The sequence below is a fragment of the Notamacropus eugenii genome, chromosome 5, assembly GCF_028372415.1.
Source record: "Notamacropus eugenii isolate mMacEug1 chromosome 5, mMacEug1.pri_v2, whole genome shotgun sequence".
Classification (NCBI taxonomy): Eukaryota; Metazoa; Chordata; class Mammalia; order Diprotodontia; family Macropodidae; genus Notamacropus; species Notamacropus eugenii.
In genome coordinates, this window is record NC_092876.1 from 126,195,188 (window position 1) to 126,215,069 (window position 19,882).

At 42.2% G+C, this 19,882-nt stretch overlaps 2 pseudogenes; one reads left to right on the forward strand and one right to left on the reverse strand.

Moving 5' to 3' along the window:
* Positions 1-1,676: 1,676 nt before the first annotated feature.
* On the forward strand, positions 1,677-2,253 carry LOC140507678 (large ribosomal subunit protein uL23-like; annotated as a pseudogene).
* A 3,916-nt stretch (positions 2,254-6,169) lies between these two features.
* LOC140507679 (cyclin-dependent kinase-like 2 pseudogene) lies at positions 6,170-7,307 on the reverse strand (annotated as a pseudogene).
* Between the last annotated feature and the right edge of the window lie 12,575 nt (positions 7,308-19,882).

Sequence of the window (19,882 nt, forward strand, 5' to 3'; positions counted from 1 at the left end):
TATACTTTTTAATAGCTTTTAATAGCCAGTCTTGAAAAGAGGCAGGGTTTTTCCTTTTTTCCTTGAGTAATTTCCCTAACTTTTTGAAAGTTTACTTTTGAAATGCAGTTTTTAGGCCTTCTAGCGGGTAAAGCAAATCACCACATGGTGTCTTTCCTCTATCCTCACTCCTTTGGTAATCCCATCTTGGGTCACTGGTGTTAACAGCAGCAGTTCAAGGGAGATATTTTGTGTGGGGTCATCGCTAGTGAAATGATCCCCAAACTTTTTGGGCTTGTTCCCAGATTCTCTTCTTCAGTGATACAACAGATGGAGAAGAGAGGACAAGGAAATCACCCTAAGAAAGCTCGAGTTGTAAGGATATGTCTCTAAAACCTTCAGTAAACTTAATATGAGGTCTTCTTGAGTATCCAATTTCTGCTTAATGAGTTATGAGGTCTGTGATGGAGAATGGGACATGCACTCTATTTGTCCCACTAGGTGAGGCAGTCATTTCCCTCAGGGGGAAAAAAATCCTTGAAAGGAGATTGGGTAGAGAGATAGGAAGTCCCACTTCTTGTGAGGGAAGGGCTTAGGGGAATGCTGGGTGACCTGGATTAGGATGCAAGGCTTGGGGAATCTGGCTGGCAAGGGGAGAGAACAGCTGGGGCCAGGGGAGTAGAGGGGATGGAAGCCCTGGGGGCCATTAGAAGGGGGTCATTTAAATGGTTCCCATTCTCCTTTTGTGGGGAGGCTCTCTAGCTATGAGCATCTTTCACAATCTTTTCTGAGAACAGGGTTCTGAGAGAGCTCGACAAAGGCCATTATATAGTAGGAGACATCCATTTTTCTTCTCGGTGACAGTATAATTCTAACTGCAAGAGAGTATTCATTTTTATAGTCCCCAAAATGGGTCACGCAGAGGCCAAAACAGTATTGCAAAAGAACACCAACTTTTTCTTTCTATATTCTTTAGAGAAACTAAAATTTTCCCACTTTTGTAAAAGATAACCCAAAGGTGAACTTTGGGGAATTGCAAAGGAGTGACCTGGGGCTGGAAGTCCCTTCCTCCATAAAGGAGGATCTGGGAGTAAGCCTTGAAAAACACAGAACAAAACAAGACAAAAAAAACCCCACAAAAGGGTACCTGAAGCTTTCCCAATTCCCTAGTGCCAAGAGAATTGAAAGAATCTGGCGTTCACTTCCAAATAGAGCATCTATCCCTGTCCTCCATGTTTCAGAAAGTATGCTGCCCAGGTCTTTGGCCTCAAATTGTACTGAAAACCTGTCTGAGATGGTCTCCTATCTGTCTGATCTACCGGGACCAGAGAAATCAGGCCCAAAAAACTAACTTTCAGGGTGTTTTGAAGGGGAGGAAAGAGAAAGGTGAGGCTTACATACTTTCCAGTGTTGACTGGTGAAGCACTTGAGATGAGGGGTATTTCTGATCGGGGATGTTGAGATTTTGGGGTAGTAGGGATTCCAAAATACCGACATGTGGCATCCTGCCCAGTGAATTTGACTCAAGCCTTCTTTCAGCAAAAGTGAAAGTTTATTAAAGATTCTCCACATTGGGTTGACTCTTAGGAGCCTAATCATTTGTGATGCTTGTATATATAAGAGGGCTAGAAAGAATCTCAGCCAGACAGAGTCCGAGCTGGATTTAATCTGAGCCTGTCCATCACTCTTTCATGTAAAAATGGTGTTCTAGGACCCTTTCCTTCGAAGATGGTGCTGAAGGTGAAGAAGAAAGCTGTTGTCCCTCTAAGACAGAAGCCAAGTCCAAGGCCTTGAAGGCCAAGAAAGCAGTGTTGAAAGGTGTCCATGGCCACAAAAAAAAGATCTGAACATCCCCCACCTTCTGGCGACCCAAGACACTAAGACTAAGAAGGCAGCCCAAATACCCTCAGAGAAGTGCCCCTCAGAGAAACAAGTTTGATCACTATGCCATCATTAAGTTTCCCTTGACCACTGAGTCTGCTATGACGAAGATTGAGGACAACATCCTAGTTTTTTCACTGTGGACGTCAAGGCCAACAAGCATCAGATCAAGCAGGCAGTAAAGAAGCTGTATGACATTGATGTGGCCAAAGTCAACACACTGATCTGGCCTGACAGAGAGAAGAAAGCTTATGTCTGGCTTGTACCAGACTATGATGCTTTGGATGTTGCCAACAAAATTGGAATCATCTAAACTGTGTCCAGCTGTCTCACTGCACCTACAATAAAATGTTTTCCCTGAAAAAAAAAAATGGTGTTCCATAAAAAAGGTGACTAGTTCAGCTTACAATTAAAAAAAAAATGTAGAACCATGGACATTACCTTGAGAACTATCAGACTTGGCTATGCCACAGAAGGATTTATTCCAACTTCCCATTTCATCACACAGAATATAAAAAAAAAAATGTGGACAATAAAATAAGGGTAGTTAGTCATTTTTATTGCTAAACCATGTGCATTCTTAAGTGAAATTGGTGTGTTTTTTTTTCAAAATATGAGCTCATGGAGGTGAAGAATATAGTGACTAGGTACAGATTGGTGTCACTACCTGGATTTGTGTTGAGACTGAGATGGGTCATTAAGACCCTAAGTGAACATCACTGCCAGTTGATTCCCCATGAGCTTGCTCAAAGAATTTCAAGAGTGATGACATCATTATGGATCATATAGCCTTAGGACAACTCCACAGTATGCTAACGAGTAAAAATTGGCAAATAATTTCTTAATATCATGAAAATAGTTTTGGAAGGATCTTGACCTATTTATAACTCTTTCATGAGACACTTTCCAACTTTTATGAAAAGTGTCTTAGGAAGTCTGGGGGACCACACTTTGAAAACCACTGGTGGTCTTATATTGATTGTGGTTCCTTAATTTTTGTAATTTTCCTGGGTGTTAAGTATTTTTTATTTAGAAGCTCTGGCTTCCAGTTATGGACCCCAAGAATCTTAGCTTCTGCTAGTCTTTGGGGAACATAGCACCGAGATGAAGAAAATGAGTGGTGGTTGCAGGCAAAGAATGCTTGGGATTTGGGAAAAGTCAGAAGAAAACCCTTTTGGGGGGGGGATCGCCAGCTATCACTGTCTGTGGAAGGTTTCTAAGTTCACTAATTTGAAGAATTCATTTCATGATTCCTGAATGTCCCAGTTCCACATAGCTACATCTTTTGGGAACAGTATTTTCCTTTGAAATCTTTGTAAAGAGCTCATCTTCACGCAGGTGAGAGAGGGGAACTTCACCTGTGGTACTGATGAGTTTTGGCCTGGTCTTTTTAGTCTAGTCCTTTGGTGGAGATGAGACAGGCTTATCTCCAAAAATGTGAAGGTTAAGGGGGTGCTCTGCATCTTCCAGAGATTCCCAAGGATATTTGACCTACTGGTACCTTTTAAAAAAAATTACTTAGTGCCCCCCCTCCCCTTAGGTGAGGTTAACACTTATTTTTATTTGATGCATGCCCCCCAGTTACACCTAAGGCTGCTACCACCCCTCCTGAAAATTTCTAGTACCCTTCAGGAGGCGAATATCATCCACTTTGGGAAAACTAACTTACCTGTTTGGTATCTATCTCCCTTCTTTTAGGCTTGAATCTATGAATAGGCCAATTTTCCCCTAAAAACAGACAAGTCTGACCTCAGCATAAGAGGCTATAAAATGGATTTTGTTATTTTTAAGATACTAGTTCCTAATACTATGGCTATAATAATCTATTAGTTCCTAGGCTCATGGGTTGTAAACATCTCTACCATGTTTGTGCATTATATTATAATCTTAAAATAATGTAAGCCAGTAAACACATACTGTACATGTGCTGAACACCATGATATTGCTAAAGAAAATGCAAATTTGTGACTGTTTCTGGCGAAATGCCTTCTTTCCATGCTTCTCTGTAAATAAAGTGAGTACTGGTCAGTAAGCGGGGGAACCCACAAGGGGAATGGAAATGCACAAGTTGGAATGCTGTGCATGCCTTGATTGGCAGGGATTTGTGAACATATATACTTTTTTTGATTGGCCCACACTTTGCAGGCCCCTGTACTCCTACACCTTGCAGGCCGCTGTGAGGAATAATTAGGGGATGCTGTAGGACTTGGTGTTTGTTATCAGCAATCCATTGAGAAAAATAGAATAGTGAATGAATTTAGTAAATTAACTAACTCCTTACGTCCCTGATGTGCTATCTTTCTGGCTGCCCGTATCGAGAATGGGCCTGCTAGGGACTGGAGCCAAAAAGATCATTCCATAAGTCTTAGATTTTCTCCCCCTCCCTGACACTGCATGCAATCTTTCTATACAAACATTTTTATTAACCACGTTTCCACATTAGTCATGTTGCCTAGAAAGATTCAAACGAATGTGAGAAACCATGAGGAAAAAAAGTAAACCAAAGCAACCTAACACAAGAGAAAATAATCTGCTTCATTCTGCATTCCGATTCCAGAGTTCTTTCTGTGGATGGGAGTGGCATTTTGCCTTGAGTCCTTTGGGAATGTCTTAGATACTTGCATTGCTGTGAAGGTCTATCAGAATCAGTCCTGGCACACTGTGGCTGATACTGTGTACAATATTTTCCTGGTTCTGCTCATTTCGCTCAGCACCAGTTCATATAAGTCCTTCCAGGCCTCTCTGAAGTCCTCCTGTTTGTCATTTCTTATAGCACAATAGAATTCCATTACATTCCTATACCATCACTTGTTCTGTCATTCCCCAATTGATGAGCATCCCCTGGATTTCTAGTTCTTGGCCACCACAAGGAGAGCTGCTAAAAATATTTCTGTACAAGTGGGCCCCCCTTTCCCAATTTTGTGATCTCTTTGGGGGATACAGTCCTCAAAGCTATGATTGGTTGGGTGATTGTTGTCCTTCGTTCTCGAAGAGGACCAAAATGACATCATGATAAAGTGAAGGTTCAGTGTGTACCACTGTGTCTCTAGTTCTACTGGCCAAAATAATTAATTGCTTAGTGGTCAGCCCTCCAAATGGTGAAAACTCTCTTACGTACACATATATACAAACCATAATTAGGCAGTAGTTGAAGCCTTAATTACCTTAACATAAGCCTCCAGAGGTCGAGCTACACTATCACAGCCTTCAAACCCCCAATCACCTACCTCCACACCAAAGAGGAGGAATTTACTAGAGAAATGATGCCCTTTAGCACAAACAGAGTAGATCTGGTTTATTATAACATCCCCTACCCCCTCCACTTAACATCACCATCCATCCCCATTGCAGCTACTCTGAGAACCCAGTTCACCTCTTCCTTGACCTGCTTTCTAGCAAGAGTCTAGGTCTTGGGAGTAATAACGAAATAGTAATTTTCTCTTACCCAGGAATCCTGAGGGTCTTACCTTCCCAGCTTGATTTTTTTTTATTAAAAGGGCCATCACTTGAGTAACTTAAAGAAGCCTATTCATTGAATGGGTAGGTGTATCTCATTCAAAGTAATACTGTGACAAGATCTAAGCCTGAAAGGGCCAAGGTCTCACATTGCATCCTGGGCCATCTCCAGTCATACTGATGAATGTCATGCCACTGGTCCTTGATGGCTCAGGAGAAGAAAGTGAAGTTGGTGACCTTGTACAGCCCTCCCTCACTCAAATCAAAGTCAACTGCACGTCATATCCATCATCTTGATGTCATAGTCCTCTTCGAGAATGAAGGACAAAGACAACTGTGTCTGATGAGACCAGTACAAGCGTGGAACTCTCAATTCCAGACTGGGGACAGATAGTCCATGTGAACAATTTGAGGTGGTTACTCCAAATTTGCTCATTCTATGTTTCCTTCGTGCTATTTCAATTCTGCTTTGCTCATAGAGCGCACAGCACCTATTCTGATGTGGGCACACCATGCTGAGCCGTAGTGTGCCAATGTCTCCCATGTTCCACAATCAAATCCAAAGTTCTTAGAGATTTGAGAATGTCCTTTTATGATTTCTTCTGACTACCATGTAATTGCCTACCCCATGAGAATTTTTCATCAAATAGTCTCTGTGGCAAGCGTTACATTTTGCATTCCAACAACATGGCCAGCCCATTGGAGTTGTGGTCTTTGAAGCACAGTTTGAATGCTTGGCAGTTTAGTTGGAGTAAGGACCCCCCAGTGTCTGGTACCTTATCTTATCTTGCCAGGTGATCTTCAGAATCTTTCTAAGACAGTTCCAATAGAAGCAATTCAGTTTCCTGGCATGGTGCTTGAAAGACTTTCCGTGGTGTTTTTGTTTTTGTTTTGCACCCAATAACAAAAACCATGGTCTTGTTTGTGCCACAGTGTGTTTCAATGATGAAGAAAGCACACAGTGTTGTACTTCTCAGCAAATCCATCCTGGTTAAAGAAGTCATGGTACAGGAATTCATCCATAGGAGAAGGCCTTTTGTCAGGATCAATCTATCAACATTTCTTTGCTAAATCAAACACCACTGCAGGGAGCTTCAGAAAGTGGCCTTCAAGAGAGTCAGCTTCTCCAACTTTTAGCCATTTTCACACTGACAGAGTGGGTTCTTACAGAATAGTTCCTGATGTCTTGGGATTAAATTATCCAAACATTTCACAATTCTATACATCAGATCAGTGTCAGAACTCCCAGGAAAAAGGGGTTTCCCTGTGAACACATTTCAATTAGCAAACAACCAATGGCCCACATATATCAACACCCTTGCCATACTTTACGTCTCCAACCGAAAGCTGTGGAGCTCTGTACCAATGAGTTGCCACATAATTAGCGTTCGCTTCCATGGAAGTTCCCAACATGTGTGCAAATCCAAAGTCACACAGTTTCACTACTCCAGGCTTGGAGGATCAGTATGTTCTCTGGTTTTATATATCTGTGTATAATAATGTGATTACGATAAAATTGGATTCCTTCAATAGTCTGAAACAAGTATTTTTGAACTTTTTGGTATTCCAGTTCATCTGGAAAGAGATCAAGGTCATCAAGTATAGTGTGGTCCACAAACTCAAATACAGGTACCATCGTTTATTTTTCATGTACACTTCCAAGAGATTTCACCAAATTCTCAGGCTTTAGTTGCTGAAGAGAAATTTCTTCTACAATATCCAATCAAGTAGGTATCTAGCCTTTCCTGAAGACAGTTACCAGAAAGGGAAGCATCAATTTCTAGGCTTTAGCAGGGCGGGGGGAGTGGGGGCTCCTTAACAGCTTCTAGAGTCTCTCTGGACAAAGAAATACTTCCAGCCAGAAAGCCCTAGACTGTGCATGTTTCATGGGCATACAACAACTGGTCCTCCCTGAATATATCCTACACTCCCCCAGAAGCAATGTTGTTGTGAGTCAAAGGGTGTGTACCTTTTTGTAGGTCTTTGGGCATAGTTCCAAATTGCTCTGCAGAATCAACCTTGCCTGTTATATAGTCTAGCTTTCTCCTGCGTGGGAGACATGCTTTTCGTACAAGCTGAATGAAGTGTTGTGACATTTTGCTGAAGAACTGAGAGAGTGGTATTACATTTGATGTTACAACAACTTTGTGGTTGTCTCTCCCACCTTTGACTCATAGCAGTGAGTTGGGTCCTTAGACCCCAGTTCTTGAGTGTTGATTCCCTTCTACAGCTGATGAGATAGATCTCTTTCCAGGTCTCTCTGAAGTCCTCCTGTTTGTTGTTTCTTATAGCACAATCGTGTTCTAGGAAGTTTTCCTTGATGATTTCCTGGAAGATATTGTCCAGACTCTTTTCTTCATCATGGGTTTCTGGCAGGCCAATAATTCTTAAATTTTCTCTCCTGGATCTATTTTCCAGGTCAGTTGTTTTTCCAATTAAATATTTTACATTTTCTTCTATCTTTTCATTCTTTAGATTTTGTTTGACTGATTCTTGTTGCCTCATTGAGTCATTAGTTTCTACTTGCCCAATTCTAATCTTCATCGTATTGTTTTCTTCAGTTAGCTTTTGCATCTCCTTTTCCATCTGACCAATTTTTCCCTTTAAGGAGCTATTTTCTCCATTTAATTTTTGTACTTCTTTTTCCATTCGACCAATTTTCCCAGTTAGGTTTTGGGTTTCCTTTTCCATCTGATCAATTTTCCCAGTTAGGTTTTGGGTTTCCTTTTCCGTTTGATTAACTCTTCCTTTTAGGGAATTATTCTCTCCAGTTAATTTTTGAACTTCCTTTTCCATTTGTTCAATTTTCCTTTTCAGAGTGATGTTCTCATCAGTGAATTCTTTTTTTATAATTTTAAAATCATTGGCCAGTTTTTCTTTTATATCCTTCTTCAGATGTTCCAGGTAATCTAGTTGTGCTTGCAAGAAATTCATAGTCCCATCTGAGGTTTCAGATGGAAGTACAGTCTCAGCTCTGACCTCTTTGGTGTTTGTGTTTTGGTCCTTATCCCCATAGAAAGATTCTATGGTTTTTTCACTTTTCGTCTGCTTTTTCCGATTCATGATGTTGGCTGAGTGTTGTAGCTTCTGGTTCTTTCAGTCAGAAGGTACAGATCTTTAAGTTGAGCTGATGTGTGTCTAGGCTAAAAGCAGGCTTTTTTTTTTGTTTCCCAGATCAACCCTGGGGTTAGCTTGTTAGGTGTGTGGGAGGGGTGGTCTGGTCTCAGGAGATCTCCTCAACTGACCTGAGGCAAAGGCAAGGTCAGGGGATGGTGATCCCAGCTTCCCTATTGTCTTCCCTTTTCTCCTGGAGGGCTGGGGCATGCCTAGAAGCTAATGCGTGTTCCCGCCCCTCCTGGGGCTCATCTCCCGGCGCTGAGGCTTGCCTGGGTCTCAGTGCGAATTTTCTCTGCCCTGGGTCGTCTGTCCTTCCAGATCACCTCCGCCACAATAGGAAGAATCCCCCTTTGCTATTTTTCTAGCCTCTGGTGTTATGAGACTATTTGCCCCCTTCTGCTGTTTCCGCTGATCCAGGATTTATCTGGGGAAGAATTTTATGGTTCTTTCAAGGTCATCAGGGGGGAGGAGAGAGCATTTACTGATCACTCCGCCATCCTAGCTCCCGGAAGTTCCAGTAGGTGACTTACCGAAGTTTAGTCTTCAGGCTGAAGGTTTCAAGGGCTGCTGCGCTGATATCTGGTGCTCAGCGGCTCTCACCGGCTCGGTTTGGCTTGTCTCCTGCTCCGCTGGTTTCGCCCGCCACTCTCGGGCTTCTCAGGTCCCTTCCGCCCTGCTGTGCTGACTGCGCTGCACTGTGGGCTTACCCCCGCGGAACAGATCCTTCCCGTGGACCTTCCAGTCCAACCTGGGCTCCGAATCTGTCAACGTCTGTCACCCACTGGATTCTACACCTCCAAATTCTGGTCAGATTCTCCTTTCAGAGATATCCAGAGGAGTTTGTCCAGGAGCTTAGGTGAGTTGTTGCTTTCACTCCGCCATCTTGGCTCCCCCCCCCCCCCCCACAATAGTGTTCTATTACGTTCACATACCACGTATGGCATAATTGTCTTAGCTGTTCCTCAATTGATGAACATCCCCTGGATTTCCAGTTCTTGGCCATCACAAAGAGAGCTGCTATAGATATTTTTGTACAAGTGGGCCCTTTGCCCAATTTTGTGATCTCTTTGGGGTACAGTCCTCGAAGTAATGGTTGTTTGGTGTCCTTCATTCTTGAAGAGGACTAAAATGACATCACGATAAAGTGATATTTCACTGTGTACCACTGTGTCTGATGAGACCAATACGAGTTGGGAATGCTCTACCCCAGATTGGGTACAGATAGTGTGTGAATATTTGAAATGGTTACTCCAAATTTGCTCATTCTATGTTTCCTTTGTGCTGTTTCAATTCTGCTTTGCTCATGGAACGCACAGCACCTTTTCTGATGTGGGCGCACCATGCTGAGTCGTCCTGTGCCAGTGTCTCCCATGTCCCACAATCAAATCCAAAGTTCTTGAGAGTGTCCTTTTATGGCTTCTTCTGACTACCATGTGATTGCATGCCCCATGCGAGTTCTCCATCAAATAGTCTTTTGGGCAAGCGTATATTTTGCATTCCAGCAACGTGACCAGCCCATTGGAGTTGTGCTCTCTCTGAAGTATAGTCTGAATGCTTGGCAGTTTAGTTTGGAGCAAGGCCCCCCCCCCCCAGTGTCTGGTACCTTGCCTTATCTTGTCAGGTGATCTTCAGAATCTTCCTAACATAGTTCCAGTGGAAACAATTCAATTTCCTGGCATGGCACTGGAAGACTGTCCATCTTTCATGGGTGGTATACAAGAACTGGTTCTCCCTGAACACACCCTACCCCCCCCCCCCAAAGCAATGTTGCTGGGTCAAGGGGTATTGTACTTTTTTGTAGCTCTTTGGGCCTAGTTCCAAATTGCTCTGCAGAATCAACCTTGCCGTTGTTATAGTCTAGCCTTCTCCTATGTGGGAGACATGCTTTCCTACAAGCTATATGAAGGGTGACATTTTGCTGAAGAGCTGAGAGGAGTGGTATTATGAAGCATCCCACAGGTTTGGGTACTACAGCAGCTCTATGGTTGTCTCCCCCAACTTTGACTCGTAGTAGTGGATTGGGTCCTTAGACCCTAATTCTTGAGTGTTGATTCCCTTCTACAACTCATGAGACCGCCCCCCCCTCCACAAAATCAACCTGTTGACACAATTAGCTCTTAGAAATGACATTTGGTAAGACGGCCAGCTAGGAAGAGTCGCTACTGTCCAACAAGTCACAAATTCCCACCAAAGGACACAGACTCCATCCAGAAGAGTGGGCATCAAGTTGAGTCCCACTACTGTTGCTTAAACTTATGTGGTCAAGTCAAAAGCCTAGTCCCAGTACTCTTAAGATCAGTAAGTCCTTCTCTCAGGGAATCTATCTGTCTATCTGCATCTGTAACTCAACTCTGGATTGCTATGGTCATCTCCCTCCTGAATTCATGAATCCACAGGTGGCTCTATTTTCTGTCATTAGCTGTCATGCTGCTTGGAACAGCTGCCATACTTGACAGTCTCTCTATGTCTCTATCTTCAGGGTGTCACTTTTCTTTTACTCTTTGAGTTGATTCATCACCTGCTTTTTTCCCCCAGCAAGAGTATCTGTTCCTAGATGCCATGGTGATTTGGGGTGGGGAAAGAGATTGTGGGGGGATCAAGCAACTGACAGCGTGTCCCCCACCAGAAACAGTAGTATCTGACAGAGCTTGAAAGTCAAGTAAAAACTGGAAAAATGTGCAGAAGCTGGAAAAAGAATTCAGACTAAATGACCAGCCTAATGTTGTGGGCTGCCAGGTCCTCTTACCTATCTCAAGTCTTCAGTGATCAGCCGGATAAACATATGAGAGAAGAGACCGCCAGAGTGAAGCAGAGGCGTATAGGCTTTATTCTGCATACAAACTACATGTCAGCATGAAGGGTGAGTTCTCCCATGGGAAGCCTCCTTCTCCTTCCCAAGGAGAAAGGAAAAACCTCAACCTCTCAGGCTTTCCTGTTCCTATTTAAGCTCTCCCAGCTGCATAGTTTGCTCGTGGACCATGCATGCTCTCAGCCTCTTAGTCAATTAACAAAAGGTATGCTCAGACCACAGACCAATCTCAAGGGTTGGGATGCGCTCCCCAACAAGTTTCTACTGAGAAGAGGTGGAAAACAAGATAACTCGTATCTCACTCCCTCAACTCCCAGCTGTTCTCTGGGGGGCCTTGTGAGAGCTTGGTGGTTTCAAGAAGCCCTCACCTTTACCTGACCCCAGACTGTTCCCGTGAGAACTGAGTTTGTGCCTCAACAACTAAAGAATCTGATTTTGGTGACAAGATCAAATGATATAAACAGAAGACAACAAAGTCAAAGTTCCTATGTCCAAAGCCTCCAAGAGCAATATGAATTGGCCTCAGGGCATGGAAGGAGCTCAAAAAGGGTTTTGAAAATCAGGTTAAGAGAAGTAGAGCAAAAATTGGGTAAAGAAATGAGAGTTGATGCAAGAAAATCATGAAAAAGGAGTCAACTGATTGCTAAAGGAGACCCCAAAAAAAGCTGAAGAAAATAACACTTTAAAATACAGACTAACCCCCAAATAGCAAAAGAGATCCAAAAAGCCAATGAGGAGAAGGATGTCCTAAAAAGTAGAATTGACCAGATGAAAAAGGTGTGATCCAAAGACTCACTGAAGAAAATATAACCTTGAAGATTAGAATGGAGCACATGGAAGCTAAAGTAAAAAATGAAAAAAATTGCAGACAACTTGAAATATCTCATTGGGTAAACAACTGTCCTGGAAAAATGGATCCTGGAGAAACAATTTAAAGATTATAGGACTACTTGAAAGCCATAATAAAAAAAGCCTAGACACATCATCTCAAGAAATTATCAAGGAAAACTGCCCTGATATTGCAGAACCCAGAGGGTAAAATAGATATTGAAAGAATCCCCACTGATCACCTCTTTGAAAGACAATCCAAAAGGAAAACTCCTAAGAATATTTAGAGCCTCCTAGGACAAGGAGAAAATATTGCAAGCAGCCAGAAAAAACAATGTGAGTATTGTGGAAATACAATCAGGATAACACAAGATCTATCAGCTTCTACGTTAAGGGTCAGAGGGCTTGGAATATGATAGTCCAGAGGCCAAAGGAGGTAGGATTAAAACCAAGAATCACCTACCTTGCAAAACTTGAGTGTAACAGTTAAGGAGAAAAAATGATCTTTCAATGAAATAGAGGACTTTCAAGCATTCTTGTTGAGAAGACCAAAGCTGAATAGAAAATTGACTTTCAAACACAAGAATCAAGAGAAACATGAAAAGCTAAGCAGAGAAATTGTAAAGGACCTACCAAAGTTGAGCAGTTTACATTCCTTCATGGAAAGATCATATTTATAACTCTTAAGACTTTTCTCAGTATTTGGGTAGTTGGAGGGATTATATACATATAGCTAGAAGGCACAGGTTGAGATGAACAGGTAGGGATGATATCTAAAAAAGTGTAAAATTAAGGGGTGAGAGAGAAGGGGATATATTGGGAGGAGAAAGGGAGAAATAGAATGGGGCAAATGATCTCTCATACAAGAGGCAAGAAAAAATTTTTTCATTGGGGTGGAGGTGAGAGGGAAAGTGAATCTTACTCTCATCAAATTTCACTTAAGGAGGGAATAACATGCACACTCAATTTGGTATGAAATCTGTTTTACACTACTACAGGAACATGAGGGGGAAGGGGATAAGTGGGAGGTAAGGGGGTTGATAGAAGGGGAGGGTAATTAGGAGTAAACACTTTTGAGGAGGGATAGGGTCAAACAAAAATAGAATAAATGGGGGGAGAAGGATAGGATGGAGGGAAATTTACTTAGTCTTTTACAATATGACTGTTATGGAAGTGTTTTGAATAACTACGTGTGTATGACCTTATATTGAATTGCTTACTTTCTCAGTGGAGATGAGTGGGGAGGAAGGGGAAGGGGGCGAGTAGTTGAAACTCAAAAGTTTTAAAAACGAACGTTTAAAATTGTTTTTTCGTGCAACTGGGAAATAAGACATACAGGAAATGGGGAATAGAAATCTATTTTGGCCCACAAGAAAATAGAGGGGAAGGAAGGGGGGGAGATATAAAGGGGGAGAGAGAGGGGTTATGATAGAAGGGAAGGCAGATTGGGTGGGGGAAGTGGCAATCAGAATGCATGGTCTTGGGGTGAGGGGATTGGAGAGATGGGGAGAAAACTTGGAACTTGAAATCTTGTGAAAATTGTCTGTTGGAAACTGAAAGTAAATAAATTTTAAAGAAATTTTTGTAGTACAGGTATAAGACGTAATTGAGCAATAATGCAGATGAATCCACTTAAGAGAAACCAAAGAGAAAAACTAGGACTTTTCTCCTGCCAGAGGAAAGAGAAAAAGTCACCTCAGTATGAGAATCGTATTTGTTGCCAAGTAAAAGTAATTATGACTGTCCCAGAGTGTGACCTTCTGTTGATGGTTTGTTCTGCTCCCCTTTCTGTGTCTCTCTGTTTTGCGGGAGGAGGAACAAACCCCCAAAGGCCTTTGATGAGAATCAGCCTGTCTTCTTAGGACTGGGATCAAATAGAAAGGGATATCTCTTCCAAGACTCTGGAGTAAAGGAGAAAATTTGGGGGATGGGGGAAGGAATTGATACTAAAGTCATTTGAAGTGTTGAACTGGGGAGGAGTGGTGGCTTACAATGGATGGTCTTGTTTTTTTTGTCAGTGAAATACTGAGGTAAGTAAGATACTGACAGTAAGATACTCAGACAATACTGAGACAGATGAGGTTGTATTGCTCTAGTTGGATTGAGAAGAGAATGCTTGGAATGGTCATTGCGGGAGAAGCCAATTGGAGAGCAGTAAATGGATTAGTATACAACAATTGAGATCCAGTTGAGATTGAATATCATAAATTTTTAGTATGTTAGTCAGCATAGTTGCATTATATAATAGTTGAATCCAGTTGAGATTTGGATAGCATAAATTTGTGGAAGACCTAGTCAGCATGGTTGTGTGACTTCCTCCAGGGGCATTCAGTAACATTTGAGCAGAACTAGAAAAGGCCAAATGTTGGCAGTTGTCCTGGGTTGAGTTTTAGAAAGGAATAATTCAGGATAGTTTAAAGTTGAACTGATAACTAAAGTGAGTCCAGAGATGATGGCTTTGGGAGAAAGGAAAGGATGTCAAGAAGGGGAGAACTGACATCTTGGCGGGAAGGATGAGATAAGGTAAAAAGCAGATACAAACTTTATATATGGTATAAGCAAACAACATCCCTTCAATTTCTATCTTCATATAGTTTGAGGACATCATTGTATGGTAATCTAGGTTTATTCATTGATTCATTCAAAAACTCTCTAATGCCAACAACTGTTCAAAGTGCCAAGAAGGTGCAGAGTACAGTGTTATCAACTGGAAGAAATAGAAGGATAATTATTAACATGATGCCTGCTCTCATGAAACCAATAATTTAGTAACTCTCAGACATCCAGAAATGGTTAAGAAGGCAGAGAAGAGATTTGATGTATTTTAAAGGAAAAAAAATCCATCCAATATACTTAATGCAAAAAAAACTCCAAACCCAAACATTTGAGGACTTTGAGCTTTCTTGATGATCCAGAAAGGTTCATTAAAATTTAACTAAAATGCATATTTTTTCCTCCCTCCCATTTTCTCCCCCATTGGGGGGGAAAAAACACAACAAAGTCAAGCAAAACAAATTCTGTATTGAACTTGTCCAAAAAATATGTCTCCTGAGTCTATCATCGCTCTATCAAGAGGTAGAAATCATGTTTCATCATTGTCAGAAAGACTTATTTTCTGAGAATTATAGGGAGCTGAAGTTAGAGAGACTGTGATTATATAGTGGTGGAAAGAACACTGGACTCCGAGTCAGATCTCTTGGATTGCAATCCTACCTCCCTGCCTCCCTACCTCCCTACCTCCGTTCATCCCTTCCTCCCTTCATTTGGTGGACTTGTGACCATGAACAAGTAATTTTCCTTCTCTAATCCTCAGTTTTTTCTTATGTAAATGAAGATAATAACAGATCTGTTATGAATCAAGTATTTTATAAATCCTAAAATGCTACTTGAAATGGGTTATTACTGTATTCTTCAAGTTAATGTTTTCAATTAACTTTATTTTATAATTTGTAATTTTTATTTTGTATTTTATAATTTAATATTTCTTACATTTAATAATTTTGAAATTTCTTCTAAGTTAATATTTCTAGAGGCAACTGGTAGAGCAATGGATAAGGGGCTGGACCTGAAGTCTGAGGCCAGATTTGAACTCATGTCTTCCCTGACACTTACTAGCAGCTGTGTACCCTTGGAAAATCACTTAACTTTTGTCTGCCTCAGTTTCCTCACCTGACAAATGTGGATAACAATAGCACCAACTTTGCAGGGTTGTAAGGATCAAAAGCTTAGGCTGGGACCTGGCACATGGTTGGATGGTTGTTGTCCTTTTTTAAAGAGGACCGAAATGACATCATCATGATAAAGTGAAGTTTCAGTGTGTCCAGCTGTGACTGGGAAGACGCATGAGAGCATTGTCCACTATCCAGAACCTGGACAAACATGCCTTCATGAGATTGATGTACAATACTGATGAACTTCCCTGGGCAACCAAATTTTGACATAATTTTCCTTAAGCTCTCACAACTAACAGTATCGAAGGCCTTGGTTAGATCTACAAACGTGTACAGACTTCTGTTCTGCTCCTGGCATTTCTCCTGGAGTTGTCAGGCAGCAAACACCCTATGGACTGTTCCTCGGCCCTTTCTGAAGCCACACTGATTCTCAGGTCTATGACTGTCTTCCAGGTTGAAGGATCAGTCTATTAAGGAAGACTCTAGCAAGAATTGGGCCAGCAACAACTGAGAGAGACCCCTCTGTGGTTGTTGCAGGACAACCTATTCCCTTTGCCTTTGTAGAGATGGACAATGGAGGCATCCTTGAACTCCTGGGGTGGGGGGATAACTTTCTCTTGTCATAACCTGGAAAATTTCAGTCAGCTTTTGTACAAGCAATGTCTTCCCCTACCTTGTAAGTCTCAGCTGGAATAGAATCAGCATCATCAGGTGCTTTGCCACATGAAAGGAAGGCTGATTGCCCTCAAAACCCTCTTCTTCAGTTGGAAGTTCGGCTAAGGGAGGGATTGACTTCAACCTGAGGTAAAGGGTCAGTGGCCTCAGCATTGATTGATGATGGTCTGTTGAGAACACTGAAAGTGTTTAGTCCATCTCTCTAGGATCATGTCCTTATCACTAATCAATGTGGCTCCATCAGTACTGAGTAATTGTGATGCACCATAGGTTTTTGGTCCAAAAATAGCTTTCAGAGAATCATAAAAGCAATTTGGATTGTTACTATCAGCATAAAACTGAATTTCATCTGCCTTCTTGCTGAGCCAGGAATTCTGCATCTCTCTGAGCTTTGCTTGTACTTTGCTTTTGATGGAATTAAATGCTGCTGCCTTAGAGGTGGATGAACTATCCTGCTGGTAATCCTGTGGAGTTCTTGGTTTTTGTTTAGCAGCTTCTGAATTTCCCCATCATTTTCATCAAACCACTCTGAATGTTTGCGAGTGTTCTGACCCAGATGAGCAAATGCAGTGCTGTACACCAAATCTCTGAAAGCTGCCCACTCTTTTTCTGCTCCACTGTTGCCAACTGTGTATGTTGGCTCAACTTTCCCTCCAAGTTAGCAACAAACTGTTCACATCAGAGAAGAGTTCTAATTTGTTGACGTTTATTCTTCTGGTAGTCATTTTGCCTTGAGGGTGGCCACTTTTGATGAATGTGAATATATAGCTTGGAAAGGGTTAAGTCTTTGATCAATCCAGCACCACACATTGCCTCTGTCACTCTCACATCTTGTTGGTCTCTTCTTACTGGCATAGTCTATTAGATGCCAGTGTTTGCTGCAAGGGTGCATCCATGAAATTTTATTGCATTTAGGTAAATGGAAAATAGTGTTAGTGAGGTCATGTGATGCACAAATCTTCAGCAGTAAATGACCATTCCTGTTGCTGTTTCCAACTCCATTCCTCCCTAGGACTAACTGCAAAGTCTTGGTAGTCTGAACCTACTATATAGCATTAAAGTCACCCAGAATTATAAGCTTTTTCTCTTTTGGTACATTGATGATAAGGGTCTCTAGGTCTTCATTCTTTTTTCTTCATTCATTTCTTCATTCATTCTTTGACCTCATCAGGGTTTGTCATGGTGGGAGGATAGGCACTGATGATGGTGGCATGGCATTTTCCTGTGAGGGGCAATTGCATTGTCATGAGCCTGTCATTCACTCCTTTTGGCAGGCATACCAGCTTGCTGACTTAGATTAGTTTTGATTGCAAAACCTACACCAGGTCCAAGGTGCTTTTCTTCACTGCGCCCATTCCAGAAAAAAGTGTGTATCCAGCTCCAGCTTCAGTAAGCTGGCCTTCAGTTGCCAACCTTGTTTCATTCAGAGCTTCTGTTTGGATGTGTGATACCTGTTGAGTTCTCTTGCAACAAGAGTAGTTCATCTTTCAGGTCTACTGGATTTTGTGTTGTCTGTAAGTGTGCACATGTTATGTGTGCCAATGGTGAGTGGAATAATTCTTACATGTTTTTGTATGTCTTGTACATTTTTGTGTGTTTTGACCACATGGTACAATTTCCCACCTGCCATAGTAATCAAAGCAGGGTTGGGTAAGCAGACAGTGTTGTGGGCACCTTTTCTAGCCTCCTTCCTCACACCTAGGAGGTGAGCAATTATGATCTTAAAAGGCTTTCTAGGGGGCTGCTAAGTCCCACTGCTGCTTCCAGTGAGAAATGACCCTATGGCCTGGGCTGCCAGTGTGCAGGATTGTGACTTCGGCTCCAGTATATCCACACCTGCTGCTTCATCACTTGCCTGTTGCCACAGGACTTTGAGGCATAATAGTAAAGTGGTATGGGTGACGTCCTTTGATTGGTGCATAAATTGGATTTAGGTGAGGCAGAGTTGCATGAAATTATCAGCCTCACTCTCTCCTCCAGAGTCATAGTCCAGTGGCAGGACAGATAGAGTCAAGACAGCTGGTGATGGCTTAGGTTGCAGTGGATGACTGGCGTTTTTGGTGTCTAACCAAACTCTAAGCACTCCACATTGCCTGCTTCAGTTTCCTTCATGGCTGTTGGAACAAATCGTTCTCATTCGGCCATTCCACCAGAGTGAGTCTAAACATGCTTGGGGTAGACACCCCCCTAACTCATCAATGGGTTTGAGACCCCTTGGTTACTCTCAACCTGGTCTGGCCCATCTGCTGAAACGGTTTACCGGAATGTGGCCGCTGAGCATGCTACAGCTTCTTAGAGCCACGAATGAGAGTTGAGTGGAACAGGTGAACATCGAAGATGGAAAGAGCCCCGAAAGGGTTCAGTAGCCATCACACCAAAGGTACTTGTCCTCTATGAACACACCCTACACCCTGGCACATAGTAATTGGTATATAAATACTCATTTCCCTTTCAAAACTAAATTTTATTATATTTAGTTTTTATACCACTTGTATTTTCTCATGTCTCCCTTCTCCCTTTCATAGAAAGCCATACTTTATAATAAGGAATTAAAAACCTGTCAGCTAGCATTTATTAAGTACTTACTATATTCAAGGCACTGTGTTAAGCACCAGGGATGCAAAGGCAAAAGAGAGACGGTTCTTAGGAGGAGAAAACAGGAGACAATATGCAAACAATGTACAGGTGGGGTGCATGCAGCAGTAAGGGGTAGTGGAGTGGTGATGTCTGAAGGAAAGCATTAAGCAGTGGGGAGAAAATCAGTTCAGAGAAATAGCAAATCTGTGGGAAAAATGATCTTTTTAGCACTGTTCTCCACCCATGCATAGGAGGAAGGATGGTGCCTTCTCATGCCCCTCCTTAGGACCAAGGTTCATCATCTTTATAGTTTCACAGCCTGAAGAGTGAGTTGTAGATCATCTTTCTATGGTGCTTTACAGTTTACAAAATTCTGTTCTCCTGTGAAGGAGACAGATTAGGTATCAGCATATACCCTCTTTTTAAAGATGAGAAAATTGTGATTCATATGGGTTTAAGAATTTGCCAGAGGCCCTATAACTGATGTGTCAGAGTTGGGACTAGAACCCAGCTCTTGGGATTATACCACCACTTCTCCCACTACATTGACATACTGGCTTTAATGGTAGGACTTCCCACTCTCCAATGGATGGATAAGGCATACATTTTGGGTGGAGAGAGCCCCTGACTTCACACCCCATCACAATAAGTGGCCCATGAGAGATCTGCTCTGCTCAGTTGCTAGACACAAACGTCATCTCTCCTTCTTTGGCTTGTGAGGAAGAAAGGCTACTTCTCCAGGGGAGTCTCAGAGACTTAACATCTCTCCAGGAAGCAGGCTCCTTCCTACATCCAGTATCACAACTGGAGAGTCATCAAGAGCTGGGGAGTAGAATCAGGGACCACTGGTAAGGGGAAGAAAGACTGGTGTTGCTTAGCAACGGCTACT